The sequence below is a fragment of the Netta rufina genome (genome assembly GCF_964035555.1).
Source record: "Netta rufina genome assembly, chromosome: 7".
Classification (NCBI taxonomy): domain Eukaryota; kingdom Metazoa; phylum Chordata; class Aves; order Anseriformes; family Anatidae; genus Netta; species Netta rufina.
In genome coordinates this window covers 28397251-28414116 of record NC_140130.1, presented here as the reverse complement: position 1 = coordinate 28414116, position 16866 = coordinate 28397251, and the positions used below count along the sequence as shown (strand labels likewise).

General features: G+C 47.2%; 1 protein-coding gene across 7 annotated transcripts in view; it reads right to left on the bottom strand.

The window, feature by feature from the left end:
• Nucleotides 1-16866, bottom strand: part of TCF7L2 (transcription factor 7 like 2) — a gene marked incomplete at its 5' end in the record, with an annotated part of 176823 nt that overhangs the window by 114554 nt on the left and 45403 nt on the right. The gene's annotated exons all lie outside the window — the stretch shown is intronic.

Genomic DNA, 16866 nt, shown 5'->3' with positions numbered 1-16866 from the left:
TCTCTGTATTTAATGGATTGTCTCTCAGCCTTCTTTCAATGCATGCACCACCTTAACTCCTCCAACTTCACACCACTGTGTGAACCCTAAAGTCAGAGGTCTGCCCAAAAAGCAATGTGAGGCCACATCACTGTTGGTTCTTAGACCTATTTTCTCTCTTTTCCACCAGTTCTGGGAGTCACCATGGGTTATTTTCTTCTTGCTCATCATCAGCAGGAGAGAAACCTTCTGAAGGACAATCCTTAAGGGACTTGCACAGTGTAACTTATTCAATTACACAGCCAAACGTAATAAGCTCTCCAGTTGATGATGCCCAAGACAGAATACGGCCTGGTGCATTTGCTCTTGGCTGCCCTGGCCAGGCACTGGGGCAGCCAGACCGTATTTGTATCACTGCCATTGGCAGATAGTTTCAATATACTGCCAGTCTCCAGCATAAGGAGGTGTTGATTCAGAAAGCAAACCAAAGAAACAACAAAAACCACCATAACTACCCTTCAAGAAGCAGCTGAACGTTCCCATGGACTTAACCAGCATCAAATACCAACTAAATCTTTGGCTCTGGAACATGTCTATCCTCCCACCACACTCAACCAGATCACCCAGTGATCACACACTTCCCACAGAACTGGTGCCCACTTTGCTGCAGCAGCACGGCCCTCTGTTCTCACCAAAACCAGTCCTGCAGAGAAATGAGTGAGCCCCAAACCACTCTTCCATGCAGCACAGATACAATTTCTGCCCCAGCTTTACTCTCCGTGTGGCGCAACACTGTGCCAATGGTTAATATATGATCTCTAAAAGCCCCGGATTGCGCTGGAAGAAATGTTTGCTACCACATACCTTCAGCCCCCTCCCAGACCTAAGAAAAGCAGCTGTATACATAGATCTGACCACTGAGGATAGTACTGGACTCTGATTGACCTAACAGATCTATTCCTAGAAAATATCTAGAGAAAGAGTTATGTTTACCCATCACTTTGTTTCCTTAAGTAATCTTGAAGGAGAACGACGCACGATCAGCCCCTGCCACCCCAGGCTAGCAGCGGAAGCTGTATCTAAATCTCAGCGAAGGAAGGAAGGAGATCTGGTTCCATGCTTTCAGCACATCACTATCACATTTGCTCACGTATGCAAAACATTTGCGAGCATGCAAGGCCAGTTTGCTGCAAGACCATAGGCACCGAGGTGACCAAAAGCAGGAGGATGCATTCCCCTTTCCCATCACTTGGAGGGCCTGAGATTTCTGAGCTACTGGAATGCAAATAAACAAACCCATACTCTGGATTTGTGCCCCTTTTGAGTTCCTCAAGTTCCAATAAGTCTTGTTTTTATTCATCTTCACATTTGGGATTTCTGCAATGTGGACCAGAATGTTTCAGCACTTCTTAAAAACAAGAAATAAAACCCAAACAAACCAGAACTAGCCTACCGTAAGTGGCATTGCTAACTCATACAACTTGATTGTAAGCCTCCAGATATTTGATTGCTTGCATCAAATCCCAGCTCTTCAATATAGGTGACCACAACATAAATTTAAAAGTTGAGATTATGCTAAAGTAACTTTCTAACCCTTTGTGGTTTCAAAGAAATGCTTAAAAATGCAACCCAAGTGCACAGAAAATGAACCCAAAGCCTAGGCTGACTGAGAGCTTCTTAACTTCAGGGGAAATCCAATACATTTCAGATTTGTGGATGGCACTATTGAGCAAGTCAACTGATACATTTTTGGAAGTCCATCAGTTGTCTTTCACATGCAGTGACCGTAACACCACCGCATAAAGGGGCATATGGATTTGCAGAAAGGCACAAAAGCTCCCTAACGACTGTCCTGGTGGCTCACAGTGACTAGAGACTTCCCCTGATATTTCAGCTGGGGAGTGAAGTTATTAAATGCTAGTAAAGCAAGTGTGTCATTCTAGAGACTGCATTTTTCTCTTCTTCCAAGGAAAACATCCTCACAGAATGTCTGCCTCATGGTACATGACTGTTTTTGAGAGTGAGGAGTTGCTTCTACCACAGCTGAAGCAGCCAGCTTGCTGGAAGTGGCTGGGAAGCCATCGTCCACCAAAACAAAACAACCGCACTTATTTTTCCATGACCACTTGAGGCTCACGAGCAACTCTGGAATATTCCTACAAACCTGGTGATCCGTGAGGGAGCTCAGGTCAGCGGCTGCCCTAAAAGACAGGCCAAGAAACGCGTGGGCTTCTCTGAGGCTGTCCCCAGGGGCACAGTGAGAGGCACTGACAGGGCAGTGTGAGCAAGCTCACATCAGACCCTGTCCAGCCAGTAATTACTGCAAGGATTGTAAAGCCTTCAAGACTGTCAGCTATGCTTTTTTTTTTTAGCACTAAGTTCCCAGAAGAAGAAACAGGGCAAGACAGTGTGATTGTTCCTGCTCTGCCTCCATCTCATGAGAGCCAGAGCAAGAAACTTCAGGATAGAGCTCAGTGTTACTTTGCTTCTCTGTGCTGTAGACCCTTACAGTTTGGGCTCTCAGTTTAAGTCCTTCCATTACCCACCCCTGCCAAAGCAGGTCCAAAAACTTTCCAGTTCAAATGCTCAAACACAGCCAAAGCCGCTTCTCCTCTGGGACCTAACAGGCTGTGAAAGCCCGTGGCATCCTGCGTGAGCTGAGCTCCGTTTTGCACACATGACAGCTTCCATTGCCAATATGGAAGGGGGAATAAATAACTAAATAAACAAATAAATAAAATCAACAGCTCCCACAGAAAGCAAGGAAGGCGTGAGGGTCAGTAAACAGCTTCCACATCTCCCCCAAGTGGCTGGGCTCCAGCACCCCGGCCCCACCGAGGGACAGATGTCCTCTCCACCAGGTGGACGTGGAGGGCTGGGGCCTGCCTCAAGCTGTTGGACCGACAGCTTCAGCAATGGGACGCTGCTGGCCACTTGCGGGCTCTCCAGTGCCAGCCCCGTTGATAAAGGACAAAATATTAGCATTGTTTAAGGTGACGAGCCCGACTTGAGGGCTCCTCATCCAAGAATTGTCATGCCTGTAACACAATATTGATGTGGTGGCTTATAATTCTTACTTTACATAAAAGCTTCATTGTGTGCCAAATTCAATCTCCACAGGCTACCTGAGCCACAGATTTTTACGAGTCTACATTTCAGCGCTGCGAGTCTACAATACACATAATTTTCAATTATGTTAGGGCAGAACAGGATCACTGCCTATATAACATTACTGGTTGGAGGAAATGAGACTCAGCCCTACTGCCGAGCGAGCTAACCGAATCCAGATGGCGGGCAGAGCGCGGCCCGACGGAGCTGCGGCGAGCGGCCGCCCTCCACAACTCTCTCTTTCACGACGGAGGGAGACGCCAGCCCGCACCCCGGCCCCTCGGTGCCGGGGCTGGGGGCGAGGGGGAGAGCCCCATCGCGGTGCCTGCGTGCGGCGCGGTGCGCGGGAAGGGCGAGGGAAGGGATGGGATGGGGGCAGGAGGCGTGATTGCTTTTGCAGGTTTACTACGGCTGCGCTACGCTCCGATTTTCTTATTAAAAAAAAAAAAGAGGGAAAAAAATAAAAGTCAAGCGCTATTACAGCAGAGAGGTAAATCCTTTCCTTCCTCAAGCGACTAAATAGCAGGAAATCCTATTCTCTCGGCCCTAAATGCAGATTTGAGCCAGACGGTTCCTCTGATTTGCAAGGAGTCCACAAAAATTCGAGGCCGACTTTCCCAGCCTCCGAGGCTGGGTTTGCATTCCTGCACCGGAGGGGAAGGGCAGGCGGGGGAAGTTCCCACCGTCCGCTCCTGCGAGCGCCGGACACGCGCTCGCTCCTCTCCAGCATCTCTCAACGTGGAAATCGCGCCTTGCCTGCGCAAACACCGGGCTTTTCAACAAGTTAACCCTAAACAAATCTGTGCAAATTATTTCGGAGCGAAACTGTTGAAACGGACTCCGCTGGCCCGCTTTTAACATTTTTTAAAATAATGTCATCTTGGCTTGAGTAGTTTATTCCCTGTTTAACAATATGATCTGATGAGGATCATTAGCATGTGTGTGTTTAAAAAAGAAAAAAAAAAGTTTTACGGCAAGTCTCTGAGAGCTTAAGCAAAATAATTGTTAAGCTCCAGGCCTCTGCACAAAAATTAAAATACGTATGGGGCGAGCATACTTGAGAGAAACCAAAGCTTTTAAAAAGGCTGTTAAATTGTCAGCACAAGGGAAAAAGCAAATGATTTGAACTGCACAGATTTTTATTTTTTTTTGGTAGAAGGGGGGGAAAAAAAAACCCAATCCTTCACTTCTAGGAGCAGCACGTCCTCACCTCCCATCTGCAACCAGCACGTCCTGCAAAGCAGGGACCCACCAGGAGCAGCTCCGCACAGGTGTCCATCCATCCCCCTCCCCCAACAAAAAAAAACATTCAAAGAAGCTGTGAAAGAAACATATTTCCCAAGATTTCACGGCAGAGCTCGTTCAAAGCAGCTAAAATCCACTTGCAGGACTGGAGGAGTTGACTGGAAACTCTTACTCATTGCCAGCGTCCCTCAGTTCCAGAGCTCGCAGCAGCGCAGCCCCGACGAGAGGGATGGCACAGGGCTTGCAGGTGTTTCCTGCACCGGTGTCCGACCTGGAGCTGCTCCCTTGTCACATTATTGTTTTCACCATTGGAATGCCCTACGAGTGATGTCCCAGACCATATAAATACATAAACACGATTAAAAAAAAAAAAAAACAGTCCATGTTTTTAAACAAGGAAAGCTGCACAACACTTTCCAGCTTGGGTTTCCTGCAGCTGGTGCTTATTAGCTCCCAGGAACTGAATCAAGCAGGAGCAGGGCTGCTGCAGTCAGAGGCTGCATGGTGCCACAGGCCTCGGACACCTCTCCCAGACATATCGGAGCACCTTCAGTCTGAGCTCTTCCTGCCTCTCAACACACCACACGAACTGACAGATTCCTGACCCTAATTTTCCTCCCTCGGCCAGTCCTGCAGGAGCACTTGGAAGCACCCACCTGGATGCCAGCTTTGAAGCTTTCAGAGGTTTCCCCAGTATTTAGCTAGCAACTCATCTGGGCAGCCACCTAGGCACATTTTAACTAAAGATAATTCAGTAGTAACTCCGGACACTAAAATTATGAAGGGATTAGGGGTAAAGCGATAGTAACAAAAACAGAGCTTAACAAGACTATAATTTCTCTTTGCAGAAAAGAAAAGTAGTTCCAAGAGGATACTGTCTTGGTGCCTACAATGCAAGGACTGCAACCTACTTGTGTCCCCACTGCAGTCAGAAGGGCTTAAATGGGATCCAAAACCAGAACCCTCAGCTTGTTCTCTATCTATTAGTTAGATGGATCCATCTATCCACCTCCATCCATCATTTTTGCCCTCAGTTATCACCTTGCTTGTAGGTGTGTACAGTGTGAGAACAACATAAACTACCAGCAAATGACTAACCGAAGGAGATTGCTACAGAAACTTTACAAGGGTGTCCTATTTCTTGCAGATCTGCAATGTCTGGAATTTTTCATATGAAAAATAATAGACACCACCCACAATGTTCAGCTCCTCTACAGAATATGTAATATACCACGATGAAGCACAGGGGAGCTGCTAAAAATGAGAGCAACAAGGCTTATATCAATGAGACTGATCCTTTCCCACAAAAGGTTCCCCTACCTCAAGAAATGAAAGCACGTTATTGTATAACATGGAAGTATTTATCACACATCTCCACTTAAAAAAAAAATCACCCTTTAAATTATTGTAACACTGCAAAAAGAAATGATTAAATAAAAATACATAGGGATAAAATAAATAGGGTAAAATTAATACAAACACACACACAAAAAAAGGAACTGGTAAGTGGTATATACCTGCACAGACAGATGCACATACAGCATTTAGCCCTCTTCCCAATTTAAAATGCTTATTCACCAGCGCTATCAGCCAGACCATCTTGTGATATATTCCTGAACAAGGCACTTCTATTGCCTTGAATTTCCCAGTTATTGAGAGCTCTAGTGACCTTGTCTCTTTCCCTTCCAGTCATGCACAAGGAGTCCCTGAAAAGGGGGCCTTGAGTTGCCCATTTTAATATTTTGCCTGTGCCTTTGTCACATTGCTGAAGTGCTGCTTAGGGCATACAAAAGGAGAACGCGGAGTCCACCACAGCCTGAAAATCACAGAAACGTGTTAGCGATTAAACAGTCTCAGATCATCTCAAAGGAAAGATGCTGGAGAGCAGAAACCCTGCGAGCTGACAGTGCCTCACTGAAGCCATGGAGCAGTCTGAGGCTGTGGGCAAAGCTCACGCCTGCTCTGGGGTGGGATAGGGCACAAAAGAGTAGCTGGAGCCCCATGGGCCCCTAAATGAATAATGTTTCCTCTTGGGTGAGCCGTCAGACCGAGGGGAGACAGAGGAACACCCCAAAAACACCAAAGCTTTCTCCTGACCTAGTCATCAGGCCCCGTGCCCTCACAGAGCTCTTCGCCAGCATCCTGGATGAGCTGCAACACCACAGCTACATCCCAGGACTGCTGCAGCACGTCACGGCTACTGATGCTGCCTTTGTCTGCATACTGCTAAGGGCACAGAGGAGACTGCTCCAGGAGAGCGCTAAAGACAATACCCAGCAGGCCCTCAGAAGCATCTTTAAAAATTAACACCTACCAAAGTTCAAGGACATTCAGATAATTATTTGTTCGTGAGGAAATGGATGAAAGGTATGCTTGCCATCAGTTTTACTGAAACACCCAAGTAAAATTGTTTTGTAAGGTTGGTGGATGCCAGTGGAGTTCTAGGATTTTGACACTGGGCATGAAGAAGCTAAGGCTAATCAGCTACTGCAGGAATTAAACTTTTTTTTTTTTTTTTAGACTTACAAGAGGAAGAGAATTCATGTGACACAGCAGCACAGCACTACTTTCTGCAGTTCACATGGTATCTCAGCAGAACAACTGCAGGCAGTGTTTCTTGATCACGGGTGGAGCTTGGGAAAGCACCATTACTTTCACATTTAATTTGAAAGCCTCCACAGCCTCACTGCACAAATCAGCAGGCTGCTTGAGGATTTTACAGATGTCTACAAAATACTGTTCCAAAACACAGGCACAAATAAAAGCATAATTTCACCCAAGGAACAAGAACAAATTTTTTACCTACCTACTTTTAAGCCAGAAGAAAAAAAAAAAAAATAAGGAAAAAAAAAAGTACATCATCTTCAAACTATTTTTCCCAGATTTTCTCTGCAACCTGTTCTGTTCCACTCAAGCATAGAGTTTCCATTAGAGAAAGAATGGGACAGTCATGAAATCTCAACAAAGTCTTTCTGTAGATACAGCTTGTTTAGAACCAGCAAAGCTAACCCAGCTCTAAGACTCGCTGAACAATTTGATGTACAGACCCACATTTAATTTCTCCTCCTGGCAATCTCCCAGAGAGTGAGAGAACAATTGGTAACCAGTGTTTGCATGAAGTCCAAGAATGCATTTTATGGTCTATAAAATATAATTCCTTTCCTCCCCATTAAATAAAGACAGTAAAAATATCTGACAGCATGTTAGGGAGAGAGATCACGGCACTGGACTACCTCCATTATAACAGAAGGGCCGCTCCAGGGGAACCTTGCCTCCCTTAAAACTTTCCAGCTCTGTAAAGAACCTAACTCCATTTGTAAAGGAGGGACTGCAGCTTTAAAGCTTTGCAACTACCCTTTATTTATTTATTTGTCCTGAAGAGAAAACATCAAAACAAACAAAAGAAAACAAAACAAGGAGAAAAAGCACACACACAGCTCAGTGGTAGATCAGCCTGGTCGTGCTTTGATACTGCAGAACACGCCTGCCCTGTCCTGCTCCCCTCTCCCACCCCAGTGCATGTATCCATGCCCCAGGACGGCGGGGTGTGGAACAAAAAGGGCCCTCCAAAACAGACCTCCACCTTCCCCTCCACTCCATCATTTAAAGCAGGAATTACGCATTTCTAAATTTTGGGAAGCATTATCCAGGCTCCTCTGGTTGTCACCCATCACCAAAGTCACCTCGATGTGAGCAGGACGCAAAATGGCTGCTGAGCTGATACCCTTTTCCAGCAAGCCTACATGTGTGTGAAATAAAACTGACAGCTATCTGTGCCTAAGTGTACGCAGGGCCAGTGCTACCTCCTGTCCTCATTTGTTACCATCACTAGAGATCCCCAGCTTCCCAATCTGTTCTCCAAATTGCTTCCTGTTTGTTGGAAGGGGAAGTCTACTTTGGTTTCTTGTGGTGCAAAGGGATGAAGGAGGAGGAGGAGGGTGGGGAAGGGCTGCTGCAGCACGCTGGCCTTGTGGCAACGTCCACCAGCACAGCGGCACCATGCTATGTTTCCACAGGATCCAGTACAAGCAATTTGTCACATCCTTGCTGTAAGGAGCCACTTGAGTTCAGAAGCCTCAGTTTAAGAGACCTGAGCCAAGGGGATTGATTTGTAAAGCGCTCAGCACCTACAGCTACCACGAGTCAGCAGATGTGGACGAGGGAGCTGCAGAAGGGTTCCCCATGCAGCACACCACAAGCCACAGTCCTCTTCAAAGGGGCATCTCAGACACTGGCACAGGACTGACTGGGTACGGTTTTATTCCCCTTTTCTTCCAAATTCTTATCTCAGATCCCACAAAATACCTGCAAACACCACAGGGCACTACCGAGAGGTGCAATGCTACTGAGAGTTGGGATTTGGTTTGCCAGCTCCCACGGGATGCAGGAATAAAGATGCTATGGGAGAACCGAGCTCTTTGCTTCTCACTGTAACATCGCCCAATGGGGCTTTTACTGAAAGAGTCATATTTTCTCCTGATGTTGGGTAAGTGAAACTCATGACTCGAATCACTACCACAAAAATTCCTGTTGATGTAGCAATTCTGGGTGAACTGCCGGGAGCCACTCTCTAGTAAACCCAGCAAATTTCATACCGAATTTCCTGTCGCCTCCCCTGTGGTTTCTATATGTGATTGGGTCTTCAATGCAACGAGGGGTTACTGCAGAATACATGGCTCCAAGGGTTTCAGGCTGTCGCGAAAACCAAGAACTTGCAAAATTCTCTTGCCCCGGGGTTGGTAACTTTTGTCTATATCTTTTTTTTTTTTTTTTTTTAACTCAAAACAAACCCCAAAAAGTTAACACAAAAATGTAACCTAAAGACAACCTCAGGAAAGAGTCCTGAAGATAACAGCGAAACCAGAAATGCTCTGACCTCCTCTGAGGAGCTGGGAAGGTTGCTGTTGGGGTTACTTTGTTTTTCAGAAGGCCTGACTGGAAAAACTTTCCACTGCATCATATCCTGGTCCACATTCCTCAGCGCAATCTTTTAGCTCAGATGTGTGGAGATGTCTTTGAAAGATGTAAAAAAAGGTCGAGAGTCCCCTGAGCTAATTGTGCTGGCTGAGAAACAAAACCTGTGGGCTGGGGTGGGATTCGTGTCAGGCTGACCTTCTGCGAGACCAGCTACTCCTCCGAGCGCAGCCGCCTCGCGCCTCCACCAGCATCCTCCTGCCACTCAAGTATCGTCTTGCTGTAACAAATTACTCCTAACCGAGGATTACAGCTCTTTCCAAATCCCTCCTGGAGAGCTGGGAAAAGCACGTTCCCTCCCAGCACCAGTTGCTCCCCCTATCAATAACCCTCCTCTCCGCTTATCCTTCGAGGGCACTTGCCCACGGGGCTAGCAGGGCCACTCTCACCCATTCTCCTTTCCAGCATGAGCTGCGTGTCTCAACCATCCACCAGCTGAAGGCCTTGATCCCCCAGACCCTCACACAACCATTAGCCACCTCCACCTGCCCACTGTCGGACAGCACACCCCACACATCCAACCTAAACCCCTCGAGAGAAGCCTACACCTTCCCCCAATTCTCCCAAATTCCTTTGTAACGAAGGTCTGGGAGGGGTCAAAAGGTCCTCTTGCCCTTAGGAGAAGCACCATGACCCTTGCTGAAGGAGGGATGCACCCATGCAAACACCTTCTTTACCTCCCTACACCTCAGCTAGCCATAGAAAAGACGCCCGGCCTGACCAGAGGGAAAGCTGGCTCCCATTTCGGTAGGAAGAATATATTTAGGCAGGACTGAGTGAATCATTTGGGATCAAAGTGAAAAACAAACAACTGAAGTATTCACTAAATCTGTGCTGTCACCTCTCTTTCCTGGGCAGCCACCCCGCGTATTTATTTTCTGGTTTCCTCCAGCACTACCAAAACAATGCAATATGCATTTATGGTATTTAAATGAAGTATTTTTAAAATATTCTTTGTTGAATCATCAGCCACACAAACTCTTCCTCAAGAACAAGTAAAACATTGTTTTGATTTTTTTTTTCTTAAAGGAGATGTAGATAGATGTTAAAACAAATATGGTCCAGGACTGAGACCACTGTGGATTATTTTTTCCAGCTAAAAAGGCACTCCAATGGAAATAAGTACAATTCTTGTACCATTCAAATAGCTGTGTGACATGCCTTCAGAAATGCATTCTGAATTTTCAAGTACTGTATGTTATGCATTCAACATAGGCAACTTTTGTTGAATTGACATCTTTTAGGGACAAAGAGATACAAAGTGTACTACTGGAAGTTCTGGAAAAGCGTTCTGTTTATTTAAAAGGAAAAAAATTTTCATAAGTCAAAACAACCATACCAGTACATCCATTCCCCAAGCTCAAGTGACTAGAAACAAAGTCAAACTGCACAATGCCCCAGTGCAAAATAAACATTTCAATTTTAATGAATTGGGAAAGAGGGGGGGGGGATAAATAAATAAACCCACTTTTTCAAGCAGCAAATCAAAATCATGCTCATATCTAGATTAGAAAAAGAAAGCATAAAACCAGATTTTATTCTGCATAGGTTAAAGTGCAACATGCATGAGACCCTCAAATGGTGGGAGGAAGAGAAAATAATATATTTTTTATTATTATTATTTAATTCTGTGCAGAAATGCTGACTGGGCAGGGCCCTGCACAAGGGAGAAATGCATCAGCTGCTCCACAACAGCTCCCGTCCCGGAGGGCCTCTGCCCCCTGCACCAAATCCTTGTGGTTGTGGCCGAGGTTTGCACCGGAGAGGCGAGGGCTGCGTGGCTGCAATCCCGATCCCCCTGCGAGCATCTTGGCCATGGCCCAGGGGAGCGGATGCAGCACCGCAGACGGACGGACGGACCGACCCGGCCAGCCTCGCGCCATGTGCATTTGTCACACTGCAATGCCACGGACCCCAAGTTAAAACAAAGGAGTCATCAGAGCAGCCCTGAGCATATAAATCTGGCCTAAAATGTTGCTCTTGCTGCTAAATATAGAGCAGGCATTTTGAACTGGCTGGCCCACAAGGCAACTTTTGTATTTATTTATTTAAAGGACCGTGGTTTGGGAACACTGAGTGTTTCTTAAGTCTGTTCATGTATATTATGTTCTCTCTCAAGAGATGAATATGCAAAAAAAAAAAAAAAAAAAAAAAAAAAATTTAAAGGAACTTTGCAGGTACTAGAAAAACAGCTTCCACTTAAAATAGCCAGAAAGCACCAAAGAAAAAATATTTGGCTTGGAGTGTCCCCGAAGGATGGTCAATCAGGTGCATGCAGAATTCAACACAATAATTTTACCACCACCACAATCAGCAAATGTCCTGCTATGGTACAGGGGCTCTCCCCAGCACGGAGCATCCCTCACTTCTGTTCCCAGGAGTTGCACAACAACAGCCCGCACTCTGCAGGAGGGGAAAAGCGCAGGGTGCAGCAAGTCCGTGCAGGAGGAGCGGGCAGGAATCCCCAGGAAAGGCCCCGGCAAGATGACAGCCAAAGCCCTGCTCTGGACCACCCAGGAGCCAGCCTGCAAGAACACGCACACCCAGGGGATGCTCTCCTAAAAGGTCCAGCCCTGGTGCTTGGGCACAGGGCAGCCGGTGGGGTTGGTCCTGCCCGAGTCTGGGCTGGTCCCACCAGGAATGTCACATCCCAAATGCTGCGTGTCCTGGACCCACAGGGGTCAAATTAATACTTTAGGTTTTAGCCTTACCTGCAGCTGATAAAAACAGGAGCTAGCAGAGGTTTGTTACAGCTGTCTTAAAAAAAAGCTTTTTTTTTTTTTTTTTTTAAATAAAAAAGCAGCACAGGGGGGTGGAAGGGGCTGCAATCGACAGCTCCACTAGCCAGAGGCACTTTGCAAGGAGGAAAGTAGAACTCAAGATGTGGGCAGGCCTCAGGTTTCAGAGCCTCAGGGCACATCCAAGAGACACCAGTGTATTTACTGAACAGCCGGGAAAGCAAAGGCTCCAAGCTTACAACATTTTATAATCTTATAAAATATAAGTGTCCGCAATAAGTTCTCGAGGTTCAAGAGACTGGGGAGGGGAAGGACGTAACGACCTGTGCTGGCTGTTTGGTGGGGTTTTGAGAGGTGTTTTTGGTTTTGCAGATGAGGCAGGATGACTGCATGCAAGGGTAATTATAAACGAAGCCAGTAAGGATCAATGAGCTCCCTTTCATAGCAATGGCTTATTTATTTATTTTAAAATCACGACACAGCAATTCTGTTCCATTTCCAAGTCAAATTTGTCCTAGGTGGATACAGAGGGGGAAAAAAAAAAATCAGGTTCCTAAACAGATTTTTGAGCTTATTAATAGACTGAAGAGCGTCTGCACGGGACAATACATTGCAGCCGGTGTTTTTGCATGCTGAATAGCTAACCCACTAACCTCAGGAGGGACTTTTCATCTCAACAGACCTGCACACAAAAGGTCATTACAGTGCACCCTGCTTCCGCTAAGGAGCTTACCTCTCACACGTAATATCAGGCTTATTAAGCAACATGCAATGATACAATAGCTGTTAATCTACTGAAAATTATTATTCTTTTCCTCCTGTCGCCCCATAAGCAACATGGGATTTGCAACGTATTGTGATCAGGACGTTACCTGAAGGGCAGAGCGAACCCGGACTGCCCTGCCCTCCCCCAGACGGCCCCTCCAGGGGAGCTTTTCCAGCAGCAGCTCTCACAGGGAGCACGGAAAAACTCCTCTGACTGTGCATGGGCTTAATCACAGCAACGAGCTGCGTTTTGTTTAAGAAAATAAATAAACAAAGGGGAAAGAATTATTTAGCAAGCGAGCTGGAAGGGAACGAGGGGGGTAAGAAACGGCTGAAGGGCCTCAGTGTGCGCACCCAAGGCTTCTCCCGGAGGTCCAGGAAAAGACCAGCAGCTCCCGCAAGCCCCGCTGTGGGCTGTCACTCCGTGGCACTGGATGCTTTGCCATCACTTCTGAATGATAATTGGCTCGAAAATTAACACGCCTCACCGTCCTCATAGAAAGAGCCCTGCAGTCTCACCCAGCGGGGTCGTCACCCCCCGAGCACTCCACGTTTCCTCGAGAGGGCACGAATGTCCTGAACTCCCACACACTCCAGGGCTTTTAATTCACTCCACAGTACAAAGGACCCGGGTCAGGATTTTTCCAAGAAGCTGTAAGAACTTGGGTGCCTGATTGTCTTTGCTGCTTTGTGAATCCCGTCCCTCGCACTGCTGAGTGATTTAAGACCCACAGCGAAGCTCTGCTCAAGAGGTCAAAAAATGCAAAAATATAATGACTAAGACTTTTCTTTCCTATGTAAATTTACAGAAGTCTGAGTCCTATCAGACAAAATGCTTTCGCTCTCCGAGCATTTTTAAATCTCCTCTCTCCCATAGTTTATTAAGGCCATTAACTTTCCTCCTAATCTGAATCTCCTACTTCTTTGTTCTAGGATTAAGAAGAAAATGCCTCTGTCTGGGGAATAACGGTATCCTTGGTGCATCTCGCTCACATAAACGTGCCTGAAAACAAATGGAGTCCTTCGGTTTCATTTTGCTATAGAGTTTAGTGCTCACATCAATCACCCCACATATGTATGCACCAAAACACGCTGCAGACAAACCCATATCCTATCAGTTATGCATAATTACGCTTTAAACTTATATCAGACCAATTGACCCACAAGTGCCAATCGCCCCAGTGAAGTCTGCTGGAGCTTTGCCCCTCATTGCCCCTCGAAAGCTCTGGTCCCAATGCCATTACCGCCACTGCCAGATTATTACACATTCCTGAGCATCCTTCACTGCCCACAAGCTTCCACCTGGCACTCCAAGCCGTGCAGAAAAGGGCCAGGCTGTGCACTGCTGTGCAACATCATATGAAATTCCTCACCTTATTTACAGTGCATTAATACAAATAAATCAAAGCACATACACAGAATAGAGGCCACCAGAACAGCAGAACACGGCAGTGGGAAAAAATGGACAGAAAAGTCAGCCATTCACCCACATGCACCAGGAGATACCAAACTGAAGTGAGAAGGGAATTAAATATATTTGTATCCATATATATATATCTACACACACACGTATCTGGCGTGGAGATGCCCATACTATCCAGACTGTGTGCTTGGACAGGGCGTAGTTAATGATTTTTATTATTAACACCACAAAGGAGGAATGGCAATTGTTTGCCAACAGACGTTAGCTTAATCATTTTAAGAAGGAAGAAAAACCCAGAAATGACAAAGTACACAAGGACTGTAGGACTGGGCTGCGAGGGCGCATCCGCGGCCGACTGCTGGGAACACCGAGCCAAGCAGCTCCCGACACGTTCCCCGGAGCAGCCGCCCCGCTCCTTTATTCTCCCATGGTCTGTGCGGGGGGGGAATTAAAATAAAAAATGAACTAAAGAATAACAAAATCAAAACGAGAAGCCTGCCCTTCGCTAGGGCCCAGATTAATTGCGGATGCAAACGAAGCCGTGCTGCAGCGCGAGGGCCATTGGCAGGGAGCTGCGCGCGCTCGCCGGTGTTTACTCCGGCTCCAGCAATGCAGCACAACCTTCAGTCAAGCTATTAACTTGAACGTTGAACTTCACAGCGCTGGCTGTCTTTCTCAGCCATTCTTTTGATGTTACCTCCAAAGCAAAAGATCAAAGACTTTGAGTGTGGTGAGGGGAAGTCCCAGGCTCTTAGCCTACCAGCCTGTGATATATGTTAAAATCCCGGCCAAAAGAGAGAGCGAAGGGAAAAAGAAAGGAAAAGCCAGCGAGGGAAGCTGAAGCATCCCAGCCGAGCGGCGACAGGAGGAAGTGGCACAGCGCAGCCCCTGCGCCGCATCCCCCGGGGGCTGAGACCCCAAGAAATGGGGCCTTCCCCCCTCCTCATTCCCTTACAGCCACAGTTTTGGGCAGCACCAGGTCTCTCCCTAAAACCTGCAGCCCCCCGTTGCTCTCCACACCACGGGGCTGCTGCACCTTGCAGGCTGCCTGGGGAGACCGTGGCCGCGTGCCAGGAGCTGAGCCCTAATGAGGGAAGCACCCGCAGCCGGCTCCAGCCCGCAGGCTTCACGGGAATGTGGGGGGAAACCATACAGGACCCGGGCTCCCTCCGGGAAGACGTTGAATTGCCCCCATCTGCCCCGCCACCCTGCATGAGTCACAGAAAAATAAACCCTCCCTGCTTGTAAAACACGGGTAATCCGGCCTGCTCTTCCTGGCGGGGCCCGGGCAGGGTAAAGGCCACGCCGCTATCAGCAGGGCCCAAGTCCACGCGCCTCGCTCACTCCCTGCCACCGCACCGAGCCGGGAGCCTCCGGGGAGGCAAAACATGGAGCAAGAAACCGCTCTGCTCCTCCCCAAGCCTCTTTGGTTGGTGGGGTTTTGGGTTTTTGTTGTTTCTTTAAAAAAAACTTTAATTTTAGCCATGTGTTTAGAAGGGGACAGGAAGGGGGAGATTTTTATTTTTATTTTTTCAGATGCTGTCCTACCATTGTCCCCTTCCTGAGCCTTTTTCTGGGTTTATTTATATTCCCATAATACACAACAGCGCTCCAGATTTAGACAGTGACACTTGGTTGACACGGTCAAAAGTGGATCCAGTGCAGCATGTCTGCCAAACCAAGCCCCTCATCCATCAGCTGAAGTCCTTTTACTGCAGGGTCACGAAGGAATCACGGACTGTTTTTCATTCCTTTCTACCAATGTGCCTCCTAACTCCAGAAACCAAAACCCTCTTATGCTTGTCAACTCCTCCTCTTCCCCACCCCCGTGAATTCAGCTCTTGGCATTCACCAGCACAGAAAGCCCTGGGATTCAAAACAGAAATTCTTCAAAACAGAATTCGTGGCATTAAGCAGTAAGTAGGATATTCTGATTTTATTGTACTTTACTTACTCCTACTTAGCTCTAATCCTTGCTCCCCAGACAGGGGCTCGCTCTCGCTCTCAGCGAAGTCGATAGGAATTTGGCTATTGACTTCAATGGAAGTGGGATCAGATCCCCACATCTGTTGCACAGGGCGAGCAATATTCAGAGAAAAAAATGGGGGGAGAGGGGAAAAAAAGAAAAAAACACCTCTGAGATGCAAAATGATAAATGAGCTTGGATCAGGATTGTGAACAGTGGATGCAGGGGAGCTCTGAACTTGCCAACCACAGGTACTGCTGCAAACAGCACTAATTGCTAGACAATTCCTCCCTTCTTAAAATGGTAATTCAAATAAATAGAGCAAAAAATAAACAACCAGGGACAAATAACCCTCCAGTCATGGTTTGCAATGCCCAAGGACCAGCTCGGTGCAGCTCCTCCCTGGCGAGGAGCCCCCTGCACCTTCCCAGCCCTCCTCTCCCCTGGGTTTCGTGTGAAGGAGAGCAGCATGGGCAGGCACGCGAGGAGGAGGAGGACAGATCCTGGGCGCAGAAGATGGAGCTGATGAAGGAGTGTGAGAAGTCAAGTACTAGTTGCTGCTCCACAGCGCGAGAGGGATCCAAGATAAACAAGACCTAGATCTGGAACATGATCCTGCCCTGCGTCACAGCCCCGCGATAATGCACCAGCAGTCAGGATTTCTTGGC